The following is a 13,602-nucleotide window of genomic DNA, read 5'->3' as shown; positions in this document are numbered from 1 at the left end:
GTTCAAGATCCCTTTTACTCTATACAAATCTACCACTTTACCACCATCACTGGAATGTTTTCCACTTTTGAATAATCTTTCTCACTTTAAATTGTTTAGAAGTTATTTTATAATCCTTCCCAGATTGATGGGGCAGCAACAATTGCTTCTCTAAGATCATTGCGGATGTCTTTCGTCCTTGGCATTTTGTTAACACACACCTTAACCCTTTAACGTCCATTAAAGGGTCAGGCACGTCACGCAAAAACGGTCAGATGACGACCAATGACGTGCCTGGCACGTCATTTCATTAAAACAAGCTTAGAAAGTGATCTACGATCACTTTCTTCGCTTAAACGTCTAACACTCCCAAATTTAAATTTTATACATTCCTGCATATTACATATATATATATATATATATATATTATATTTTTTTTAAATCACTGAAAAATAAATAAGAAGTTAATAGAATAATTTAATAGAAACCAATCAAATGCCTCTCTTGGTTACTCTAAATGTAGTATCATGTACCAGAATTACTCTTTCATACACAAGGCAAAATTAAAGGCTAACTATATCTCACAGGAATTGAATGGAGAAGGATTGGCAAAATATGCATAACCTTTAAATTAACTTAAAAACAAAGATTTCACCTTCTCAAATGCTCATTGGCTCACCTGACAAGAGTTTTCCATGATTTATGCATGATTCATCCAAACTAATTAATGTGACCTGGTTATATTTTGGTGGGAGTATGTATGTCCCAGCACCTTATTAAGAAACATGATGAAAAGAGAAGTGATTAACTATACAGGATTTCTCATAAACATGTACATGCTAGAAAAAAAGCACAAACTAGTTAATGAAAGACAAATGAATTATGATCATAAAATATATTACATTTAAGCTTATAAGTTCTAGTGAACAGTTAGAAAACCAAGCATTTGAGGATTATAGGAATATATATATATATATATATATATATATATATATATACAGAAATTCAAAGATTTTACTATTAACATGACGTAAAGTCATGATTTTATTAATGACACGGTCGAACCGAACCAAGAACAAACAAATAGGATACTGAAATCCAAACCATCATGTGGTACTCTCATCGAATCATCCAGAGTAGATCCAACTAGAGACAAAATAAGAAAAAAGGTGATGGTAGTGTCGGAGAACTTCCGAGTACTTCTATACTTCTAAATTGTATATGATCGACCAGTGAGAAATCACACACACAGACAAGAGTGTTTGTATAATAAGATTCCTGTTTATTATGACCTATTATGGATATATTTATATAATCATATCGGAAATAATGACCTATCTTAAACCAATCATATTACATAAAATAATTCTATGCCTTTATTAATAAACATATTTATACAACTAATAGCGAAGAAGGTCAGGATAATATAACCAGACAAATCTTGTGCTTAGTATCCAAATAAACTGGTCTTATCAGTAGTTAGTGGAAATACTGTATCCTTCCACAGTAGTAGCTATGAAATGTATCATACAAAATAATTCAATAAGTTGTAAAGTAACGAGGCAATCCAGCATAGACATATATAAATGTAAGAGATGAGTAATGAAAATTACAAAACAACACAACTAAATTGGAGTGGCCGGGCTCAAAGATAAGGCATCGGCACAGACTAACCAAAATGGGGGGGGGGGAAGCACACTTCCCAAATGTGGCCTTTTAGCCCCCAAACACCAGACAAACCCATGCATGAGTGGTATCACTGTACTCGGGAGATGTTGCTGAACACATATTGGTGTTGTTTGATAGTGACGTATACCTGGATCTATACATTTATACCTGAAGTACAATTTGTGTGAAAGAAAATACAAAAAAATTACTATCACAAACTTTGGCAAAGACTGGTGGTAGAATCTCATGCAAGGAAATGGTTAAAATACTAAAATTTGAAATACCTTGGGGTCTCTAGTTTTCAAAAATATATGTGTGATGGGGTAAATTGAATTAGCCGGCTTCAAAGATGGCCCTATTAGGACATGGGGGCAGTAGGGCCAGATGTAAAAGTTCCAAGTAAAAAATGCACACTTCCTAAATGTGGCATTTTAACTCCCAAACAACCAGACAAAGGGAGATATTGCTGAACACATATTGGGGTCTTGTTTGAAAGTGATGTATACCAGCTGTAAATTCATACCTGAAGCGCATTTTTTGTGATAAAAAAACACAAAATAAATTACTACCACAAAGTTTGCCAAAGGGTGGTAATAGAATTAGTGAGTGTTAAGGGTTAAAATACCAGCATTTGAAATACCTTGACGTGTCTAGTTTTCAAAAATATATGGTTTGATGGGGTAAATTGCATTGGCCAGCTTCAAAGATACCCGAAATAGCACATGGGGCAGAATGACCAAATTTGGGGAAAAAATGGTTTTGAAATAACAAAATGCTACTTGTACTTATCGCCCAATAACTTGCAGAAAAAAGCAAAAAAAAAACACTAAAACATTGGGTATTTCTAAACTCAGGACAAATAGTAGAATCTATTTAGCAGGTTTTTTCATTAGCTTTTTGGATGAGTAAAAGATCTTTCAAATAAAAGTGAGAAAATGTATATTTTTTTCAATTTTTCATCATATTTTTTTTAAAGGAAATTAGATAATATGATCAAAAAAATGGTATCTGAAGAAAGCCCTTCTTGTCCTGAAAAAAACAATAGATATAACTTGTGTGGGTTCACTAAATGAGTGAGGAGAAAATTACATCTAAACACCAGCACCGCAAAAGTATTAAAACAGCCTCGGTCCCAAAGGGTACAAAAAGTAAAAAACAGCCTGGTCCTTAAGGGGTTAATGCTCCAGACCAGCAAGAGGTGGTCACACTTGCTCATGATGAATTAATGAAGGGCATTTGATTAGCAGCACCTGTCTGCTATTTAGCATCTTAATTCCTATGGAAGCACTAAGGGGATACTTAGTTTTTCACACATGGCTTCTCCATTTTGGCTTTATTTTTGTTGAATAAATCGTGACATGGTGTAATATGTCATGAAGTTGTACTTACCTCACTTTTAAACCTGCTAAAGAACAGATGATTGTTATTATGTCCTGATATGTAAAACCATAGAATTCAAAGAGGGTGTACGTTCTTTTTGACACAAATGTATACACTGCTCAATTTTGATGCAGAAAAAGCATCTGATGAAGTTGCTGTGGAATATGATGGTGCTATATAAAACAGTAAATAATAAATTGCAGGCCGTACATTTGGCATCTGTTAAAGAAACATAAATGTGGCCAGGCCTTCAATTTCTTTAAATTCATATGGTTTATAACCAACCCCAGACCTTTATAATTACAAATAGCTTAAGCTCTTCCTTGTTGAACTTGAAGGAAAAAGACAATGTCACAAATGACACTTATTTCCTATGCTTTGCAGTATAGCATTGGATATGTTTCTATGATTAACCACTACTTCACCACAGTATAAAAGCATATCAGTGACTGATAGGGAAATGCGAATTACACACTGCTGTTTTTAGAAGACGCTTCCAGAACACCTTCCAGAATTCAAAATTAATCTAGATAAATCTGAGGGGCTACTGCTAGACCTAGATTCCTTGGATTCATTGTCAAAGGCATTTCTGTGCATCATTAGCCTAAAAAAGATGGTTATATTCCTTATCGTTGTATATAAATTAGAATGCTGTGATATTCCATACCTCTCAAGATTTATCCAAGTTAAACAAAACATTTATGTACTTACTGCCTTATGGCCAAGCAAAAAAAACACTATAGCTATACTAAATATAAACTTTATTCCTACAAAAAAGTGAATGTTAGTCACAATCTCCTAAATCTGAAACTACTTAAAACACAATTTGTTTATCATGTTTGATCAATTTGTTGATCTCTCCTTCTAATAGTCATACAGACTGGGAGTAACCAATAGACAAGTGCAATTGTGCCAAAAACGATTCGGACAAATTCGGGCAACAAATTCCTTACTCGTTCGGTTTGGGCAACAAATTCAGGGGGTATTTTTAATTTGGAATAAAATTTATTGTACAGTGCCTACATTCAGGGTGAATGTAGGCACTGGAATTGAGGACAGGGACATGCAAGACTTAGTTGCATAACATGCAAGACTTGCATTTTAGTGACTATAGGAGTCATTTTGCTATCAGCCTGCAAGGACATGCATACCTTAGTCGAGTCTGAGTTAACCCATATTGTTACTGAACACACAGTTTCTTAGTAAATAGACCCAAAAGACTGTGACAGGGGTTCTGTCATATTGTTGAAAAGTTATATGAACTCTATGCTATAACTGCAGTATCTCACATGTCATATTTCTATTGTATAAAATCTAATAAACAATATTTAAAATAAATAGAGACTGGTAGAAGAATGAAGGTTCTAATAAGGATAATTAATCCATAGAAAGATCAGTCTTCACAGAATATGTGCCTTGGATCAATAAGATTATAAACGGCAAATGTCAGATGATTAGGCTCTTTAAAAATAATTTTATTGTCTTGTAATTTGCTTTTTATGCAATATTAAAACCATGACATTTAATCAATTTATTGTAAAATTTATGTATACATATTTAACCTATGTTTGCTGAATAAGCATGTACACTCTATGTACAAAAGTAGTGGGAAACACCTCTTAACCCCCTTAAGGACCAGGCTGTTTTTTGTAGCCTTTGTGACCAAGGCTGTTTTAACACTTTTGCAGTGCTCGTGTTTAGCGGTGTACCCACACAAGTTATATATTATTTTTTTTCAGGACATGAAGGGCTTTCTTCAGATATTTTTTGACCATGTCATCTAATTTCCTATTACAAAAATAATAAAATATGATGAAAAGTTGAAAAAAAAAAACTTCTACTCACTTTAATTTGAAAAAGCTAATGAAAAAACATCTAATTATATTCTACTTTTTGAGTTTAGAAATTCCAAATGTTTGGGGTTTTTTTTGCTTTTTTCTGCAAATTATTGGGCAATAATTACAAGTTACAAGTAGCATATTGCTATTTCAAAATCATTTTTAACAAAATCTGGTCATTCTGCCCCGTGTGCGATTTGTATATCTTTAAAGCCAGCCAATACAGTTTACCCCATCAAACCATATAGACACCCCAAGGTATTTCAAATGCTGGTATTTTAACCCTTTCCATGCACTAATTCTACTACCACCCTTTGTCAAACTTTGTGGTAGTTTTTTATCATACAAATTGTACTTAGGCTAGGTTTCCACTTGGGTTTTTGCCCTGCGTTATTTTCTTGATGAAAAACGCCAACAAAACCGCCACTGCATTTTCCTGCGTTTTGGCATTTTTCTGGAGTTTTTTCTGGCGTTTTAGCCTTTCTGTGGAAATTGCTTTTTTGACCTTAGGCAGTTTTTCCAGCCTTTACATGTTAGAATTGTCACCCAGCTAAAAGAGATTAGGATAAATGGCAAGTATCTGCCCCCTCCTGATGTCATTTCCTTGGTAGAGTTCTACTAAAACATCCCAGCGGACCCTTTTGTCTCTTTTCTGTGGTTTGTAAGGCATGCTTTATTCCAAATGTCTGCTCCTCTAGGAAGATTGGCCCCAAATGATGGTGCAAATTGTTTGATGTTGCTTTTGGCATGCAGGCATGTTTGTAATGGCATGTTTGTTCCAAATGGTGTAAAATTCAATATGAACTTTGTTTTGTGTGAAACTGTTTGTTTTCAGCCTATTTCTCATAGGACACACAGATACTGGGTCCATCCTCTGCATTGTAACTGTGGAAAAAAACGCCATTTAAAACGCCAAGGCAAAACCCACATGGCTTTTTCATGGCGTTTTTTCTCTCCCATAGACTTCTATTGGAGAAAAACGCCAAGATTTCCTTGCAAAAAACGCCAGAGTGTCAACATGCTGCGATTTTGAAAAACTGCCACAGAGCCCAAAAAAGCAGAAAAACGCCAAAGAGGATTGAAAAAACGCCAAACAGAAAAATGCAAAGTGGATATGGCATTTTGCGATTTCCTATTGAAGAACAGCTAACATCTGGCCGCAGCGTTTTTTCACTAAAAAAACGCAGTGTGGCTGAATTGGCGTTATTATGGGTGTTTTTAGCAAAAAAAACAAGTGGAAACCTAGCCTTAAGGTGTGAATTTACAGCTCCTGGTATATGTCACTGTCAAACAACACCCCAATATGTGTTAAGCAACATCTCTTGAGTACAGTGATACCTCCCATGCATGGGTTTGTGTGGTTGTTTGGGGACTAATATGCCATGTTTGGGAAGTGCACTTTTTGTTTGATTTTGGTCAGTCTGTGCCTTATATTTGAACCCAGCCAATTTACCCCATTGGGTATTTAAAATGCTTTTATTTTAACTCCTTCCATGTCAGAATTTTTAGGAAGATACAGCGCTAATTTTAGCACTTGCTCATAATAATAAACTTTATTTTTTGATTTACTTTTTTACATTTTGCTGGAACTGGATGGTTTCCCTGATGGTGATACCACTGCATAATTATTTTTAAAGGTTACCAATTTTTTTAATTATTTTAGACCCACTTCCTAGCCCAGTGAAGACCCTCCCAACCTACCTGCGCTGTTTCATGGGCTACAAAAAATATGGTGGGCCTTTTGCCAACTTCTAACGATTGTTGGCATATGTGGGAAGAGTAGTGAACCCAGAAATTCCTAGTAGTTTCAAAAGTCTTTTAAAGATGATATAGGCCTTTTACGTTGTGATGCACACACTTATTGCCCTATTATCAATATGTTGTACAACAATGACATTTTATGCTGTCATTCAAATCCTAGTGGCTAGTTCCTGGAAGATGAGATTGTTACACTACTCCATCTTAAATAAATTGTTACTGAGGTTCCTGTTTAAGAAGATAACTTGTACCAAATTAATACGGGTTATATGCACTTACAATATTCACATACGTATTCTATGTCCTTGAGAAAGAGGACAATTGTCAAAGGTGCATGCACACAGGCCCAATGCTCTTGATTTGCTGGGTGCATGTAGTGAACTCCTGATGACATCATGACTCTGCAGGGAGTTAAGTACTATAGCAACATTTCTCATGCAAACAATTTCTAGAATCCAAATGAAGAGAAACAAGAACGGAGGAGAAGGCTTTCCCATCTAGTGTATTTTTAAAAGGTGTTTGGTTTGAATGTTTCTTGATATTTAATTATTTAGCGCTAACAGATGAGCTTTTATCGCTTCAGTATAAAGGTGATGTAAAATAAATCCAGACAGGTAGGTACAAATCAGACATTATGAATAGTGTATAATATGGGATGAAAACATTAGGAAAGGAAGTCACAGAATAAACGAAAAGATTTCACATACCATTAAAAGAAGAAGTAGAAAACATTACATTTAAAGGCTTGAACTTATCCCATGATCTCAGACCTAGGATAGGCCAGTCAGGGACTATTTCTTGCTCTTAAAACGATTTACCAATTTTTGGGTAGAAAAGAATATCCTTGATAAAAAAAACAATGTGGCAAAATCCATGATATGAATAATGGCAAACCTACTGAATGACAGACGTAATGGAGGCTGGTGCTACATTCATTCATCATAAGTGGATAGCCCAAAGAGTTGCATTACAGTAAAAGATGGATTACTGATAATTGGAAGGAGGGCTATGACAATGTTTTCACCAAATTTGGATCCAAATCACATCCAATACCAGTAAGTGTTGACAAAACAATTCCACTGTCACCAAAGAAATCCTGCGGACAGTAAAAATGTTTCCAAAGTAAAAGAAATAACAGAAAACTAGGAAACCTAACACCATTTCACGTTATTGGGAAGACAATTTACGACTGCCGTTAACATTGAAGATTGGCTTTGGTTTTGCAATTATTTGAGTGAATGGGATGAAGAAGAATTCTTGATTCTTGCGCCTAATGACAAATTCTTCATTTGGATTAGTCAAGCCTAGTGACCAGTTCTTTATTTGGATTATTCACCAGTATTGGGCATTGTCCATCACTGATATTAAATGTGACAAGTGATTTCAAAAAGTGTAAATAGTGTGTGTGTGTGTGTATATATATATATATATATATATATATATATATATATATATATATACACAATTAACCAATATTTGAATATTGTGTCCTCTTTCAGCAGGGAGATCAGTAAGTATAGATATTGTGTTAAACACAACATATGCCCTTGAACAGAATTAAACAAAAATGTCACCTTCAGCTTTTTTTGTATTAGTTGATAGCGAGGCAATTTTCGCTGACAAGCTGGTAATAGGTAAAAAGCTGCAGGAAGGCTGTAGGGAGGGGATAGAGAAAGAGTGTAAAAAGGGAAAGAGGCGTAAGTTTGTACACTAGGTCAGAAATAAATCCATTTAGAAAAAAAAAACAGGCTACAGGCCGTATGCATCACTGCCAAGTGCTTAGCAGCTGTAACATAGCCCCATGGTGGTCACACATTGCTAATGAGCTAATGGCAATTTATGGGATCAGAGGGGAACATCTTAGATGGACAAGTTTGTTTTCAGCCTGGATTCTGACAGTTATTGGCCGATGATGCTTAATTAATTTGGCCTGCCATATCACTGTGCTACTATTAAGAGACATTTAATGGAAAGCAAACAAATCGCCTGCATTTTAATCAATTCCACCCATTATACAGTTTGCAATCATGTAACTTGTAAAAATACCCATCTATCTCCGAGTCTATCTAGGCAGCCATTCATATTTAAGGACAAACATGTGTTATTTAGTATATTCCTGTTTAGTTTGTTCTAGTTTAGATTTGCAACTATTGTGAATGAGAATAGAACTATAAAAAATACTGCAGCCAGTTACAATACAATGTCCGTATTACATTAATAACTAATTTTGCTGTGCTTCTCTGATTGATGAACCCTCTTAATACTGAGGGGGTTAAACAAAGGCGTTTCTCATGGTGGATTGATGATCCCCTGAGAGCATTGCTCAGATAGACGAAGATCACTCGTCATTTCAATTTCAAATTTCTTCTCATTGATGGAGCTGTCTGACTTGCAGCCATGGGAAGCAGCCGAGAGAACGAAACAGGAGCAGGGTTAAGGATTTGGTATGCATGACAGACTTAGAGTATAAAAGTGTCAGCATCACTACAGCAGGTAGAATTCTAATCAGAGCCTGGAATACAACACACGTGTTTATCTCCCTGCTTTGACAATGTGTATCGTTCAGTGCGCTTAAATTGGAAGAGTAACAACGCTTTTTTACTTGGCACAATACGTGTTCTGTCACTGGACCTCAAAATGATCCAGTTTACATTCTGTTGAATTGTACTTTGTTTGCCATTCAAATGTTGCCTGATTTTTAAAGGTTAAGTAGGTGGCATTCCCCATTGCAGAGGTAGCTTGATATACATCAATACTTATATAACATTTAGAATGCTAAGCACTTCACAATTAAAACATCAATGCAATGATGGTTGATAAACTTCACAACTTCACTTAGATTAACAAACTCTGTGTAGAGTAATTCGTGACAAGTCTGTGAGCGTAGGACTGATGTAATTGATCTTACCCAGAGCAGCTACTGGTTTCCGACTTTTATCACTTGGAGAAAATATATTTTAAAACATAAATGGGTTAAACAAAGAGCTAGACGTTAAATTACAATTAAGACAGACGATAGCCACATTCTTCAAATCAGTAAAAGCAGGCAACAGCTACTGTACTTCCAGCCCCCCCCCCATTCAATTTAACAAGCAGGTTTAACATTAAGCTTCTCCGGTTTTAACAAATATTAAAATGAAAAAACTTTTAGAAAAAAAAATGCCCTGGAGAGAAGAACTGTTTTTTATCTAGCCTAGTGCCACAGTTGCGCCATTTATAAGTATTCCATTTACACGATCCTGAAGAAGTCTCCATAAGCATGTTTACAATAAGAACATAGCATTAGCATACACCTTCCTCCTCATACATGTAACAAGCATTTTTTTAATAGCTTATTCTTATTACCTGCGATTAGAGAAGGAATTGGCTGCATATTACATTTCCTGATTGGAAACCTGTCATTTTAATGCAGTCAAAATAATTAAATGTCAAAAGCTTTTCAGTTGAACTCGCTTTGCTTTTCTAGTGAAGTTTAGAGCAAACTTTAACCATGATTTTTGTCAGGATGCATGTTTTGCATGCTGTCGCAATGATGTACATCCAGTTCACTGCATGTTTGTGTCTTACTTTTTGTTTCGCTGTTGTCTGTATTTAACCTGCCCTACCCTATACCTCTGTTTGTTTCGAACCCGCCACCCACCTGGCACACACTTTACTGAACGAAAGGCTGTCATGAATCAGGGCATAAGCAGATCCAACACTCATATTCAGCTTTCCTGCAACCTCTTCAACTGTTATTCTTCTGTTTTCGCAAATCATTCCTCATGGTCATGGCAATAGCTGGGCGTCCAGGGCGCCCTGCATCTGTCACACTAGCACGGCCATTTTGGAACTTTTCAATCCACTCATACTGAGCACACTTTCTGCCCACAAAAAGCGTATGACAGTTCCTGTTCCTCTATGGTGCAATTTATACGTTTCACAGCCATCTGCACCCCAGGGGGAACACTTTTATACTTAACTGCAAGGGCAAGACACGACCAATGACTACTCATCCCACCTTCACCGTTTCCAGTGTGGAAACTTTTTGAACGTCCCTCTTATCTACGAGGCAAGGTTGGGAGCATGCATATGCCATTATTGCCAGCTCTCAGACTCTGCCTTCACTATGGATTATAAAGGTCCAACACCAGGATCTGAATGAAGGGCTTAGCTAGCTCTCTACCAGGCTACACTGCACAATTAATGTGGGGAGACTTCTTGCATATCAACTCATTGAGTAAGCCATGTATATTGTAGTGTCAACTCAAACATTCTCACGGGAGCAGTTCAATGGGATTGATTTTTCATAATGCATCGGCAAATCAGAGATTTTGGATGTTTGAGAAATAAGGCTAAAAGAATCCTTATTTATTTTGGATTCCGGAAGGAGAAAATAAGCTATATATTTAAATAGCTAGTCAGGACTGTAACGATAGACGCCGGAATACCAAATACTTTCTTGTGTATTTTCTGTTTCCATGAATATTTACACTGCCATTAATGAAAATAGGGTCACTGTTTGTTTATGCATTTTTTATGCATGGGGGAAAAAATGTAAGCAAGTTGCAGTGTTATTAAACCTCTCTCCTTTAGTTTTTGCCAAAAAATAAGATGTTCTTACTTTCAAATCTAGTTCATTACTGTGTATAGTACACTTATCGCTTGTATAAATTTAATTGCAAGTTTGCATTGGCAAAAACTGGCACTATCATTCTAAATGGCTGCATACATATTTATGAGAGGAAAATATTCAAGATTCGATCTGGAAACATCCATTCCGAAAAAGCATGTATAGGCCCTAACTGTGGCTACATGATTAGATGTTAAGTGTGTATAGCTCACATAGAACTCCCATTTTAACACAATAAACTAGGTGGTGGAATTCATATTATGCATTTACGGGTGGTTTGCACAAAAAAAGTTTGTTGTACCAGACAAAATAGTCGTTTGAGAGAATCTGGTGTGTATATTATTTCTAGAAGAATTTAGACATAATAGTGAATCAGTTTATAAAAACTCAGATGAAATTTAGTAAGAATACGTGTAAAACTATGAATTTGATTTTAATTAATTTCAGAAATATATGTAGTGGAATCATGGAGTGGTTTTACCTGGAGATGGTTTTTGACAAAGAACTTCACAATAGTGAATTTAAACTGTTACAGGAGAGCACAGAAGTTGAAAATCACTTTCCACTCCTTTGGCACTCATAGTACAACATGTGGGTCGGGGGTTTAACTTACCTTTGTGGATACAGTGTTGTCAAGCTAAGCCATTGATGATCATTTTTGGCCAAGGAAAGGGAACACTCAAAAAAAACACTAATAAAAAGCCTAACATAATTACTATGATGATGATAAAAAGAATATTCCACATTGCTCTCTTATGACAGCAGATTCTACAATTGCTCCTTGATGTTGCTGGATGCCCCAGTGCACTAATAGCCCCAAGCTCATTTAAGGTAGTCCAACTCACAAGCAACTCATATTAATGAATCTGCAAGGCGTTTGCCTATTTTGGCTCACACCAACTTGACTCTCCTGTATTATTGTAAGATGGACATGGTTATTGACAGTGAACATTACAAAAGTTGCAGACATGGGCGTGGAAGTTGAAAATCAGTGTCCACCTCTTGGTACTCAAATACTGCAACTTGTGTGCAATAAGACCCTGCTTTAAAGGGCATAGAGTGTTGTTAGGATAAGCTAAAAGAAAGGGGGCACCCCAGAAAACAAAAATAAATAAGCCTGACATTAACTGTTTAAAAAAAGAAAATCTGCCCTGTTCTATATGCCAGTGCTTTCCAAAATGGCTGCTCTACTCTGGTTAAAAAAAGCTGTATAGCTTCCCATAGAAAACATATTGCAATAGCCCAGGATTTATATACAGGGTTCCTCCACAGCAGTCTTGCTTTGCGGCACAAGAAAGCCTTCTAAAATACTACAGTACTCACTGCGCAGGATAAGTTTATAAACTTTACATTATAAAACATGTAGAATGATCCAATGTTATAATCATAAAAAGTATTGGAATGTGTAAACACAATGTATGAGACAGCAATGTACATATGATTCAAAGCTTTATATTTTTCCTACTGCTATTCCAGAGTCAGTGCAAGACAAATACTGGATAGGTAGCACTACAAGTCTAGTTTATTAATAAAAGGCAACAGAGCACATTAGGGTGTTTTATAGAAGAATTATTGGTGCAAATCAGAGGAACTGGCAATAAGGCTTTTGTGGTTGCTATGGCAACTGCTCCACTTTTGCTCCAGTTTAGCACCGGAATTGCTCTATATACTTAATGCCCATAATGTTTAATGTTAAATGGAACATGTAATTGTCTGCGACACAGATTAAGTGTTTATTCTGATAAAATAATTCAGTTTTTTTAAAAAAAAAACACACCTTGAAACATATCGTGAGACAGGTGCACAGGTAAAGATGTAGAAATTAAACATCACACACATTATAACCCAAAATATAAAGAGCACATGAATTCTTTGTTTAATCACAATAAGTGGAAGTTTGCCAATCCATTTCTCTTTAATAAACTTTCTGCTTTCACATATTGGTATTTATAGCAGCTAACGTTTGCAATGGAGAGTGGATGGTAGTTTGATTAAATAAAAACATAGGCATTTATCATTTTTACCTTCACTTTCATATTTTTAGGCGCATTAATTTTGCCGATGACAGAGTTCAGGAGTGTGAAATTAAAAATGTTTACAAAGATTTTGTTTTAATAACTTGTCATTGAGCTTGGAAGCGGTTCCATTTCAGGTATATTTGTAGGACGGAAGTGAATTTGTGACAGGTAAATACGTATGGATTACAGACAGCTTTCAATAGATAAATTGGGATTAAGTGATTTGCAAGTACTAATAACAAGCTTGATCATTTAAGGTAAGCAAGCATTTAGTAGACAGAGTTTCCCATGGAAGCATAATTACTGAATACATCGATGAAATACAGCAGATAAGAAATGTGGATCTTTA

This window comes from Spea bombifrons, chromosome 3, assembly GCF_027358695.1.
Source record: "Spea bombifrons isolate aSpeBom1 chromosome 3, aSpeBom1.2.pri, whole genome shotgun sequence".
NCBI lineage: Eukaryota > Metazoa > Chordata > Amphibia > Anura > Pelobatidae > Spea > Spea bombifrons.
This window is presented reverse-complemented; position numbering follows the sequence as displayed.